The following is a 593-nucleotide window of genomic DNA, read 5'->3' on the forward strand; positions in this document are numbered from 1 at the left end:
GAAATAAAAGGCGCGAACATCTGAAAAGAAGCACAAATGGGCTTAAATCTGCGTAATCTCGATCTTTTCTTCCGCCCAGTTTGCTTGAACGAGCGTTCAAAAGACGGCTGCGAGCTGTTTTTCTTTTTTTTTTTGTTTTTCGAATAAACGAGGGAATTATGTGAAATTGTGTTATTGCAAGGCCGAAACGCAAAGTGTTAAGATCGTAGTTTTATAATTAGAGTTGTACTTAGATATCTCGAAGGAATTGTAGTTCGATGTAACTGTAATACTGTTACATTGCGTATGGACCTCGAGACACACTCAGTGAAAAAAAGGTCTCTGTACACCTGATTAGAATTTATTTTGCGTTGTATAATTTTAACAGAGAAATATTATGTAGAAACGTAAAATTTATTATTAGTACAAAGAAAAATAATTTACACTCATCTGTGTCAGAGATTGAGTTATATTTATGAAAAAACAATCATGTTTATAGCAGTACACATCTTGTTTAATGGTACGCGTTTACTCGCTTGTGTGCCTCTACCAATTCCACGGAAAACGGGGCCCACATGCACGGCCTTCATCTCACGCATGCGCACAAGAACGCA

The sequence above is a fragment of the Habropoda laboriosa genome, unplaced genomic scaffold (genome assembly GCF_001263275.1).
Source record: "Habropoda laboriosa isolate 0110345459 unplaced genomic scaffold, ASM126327v1 scaffold14, whole genome shotgun sequence".
Taxonomy (NCBI): Eukaryota; Metazoa; Arthropoda; class Insecta; order Hymenoptera; family Apidae; genus Habropoda; species Habropoda laboriosa.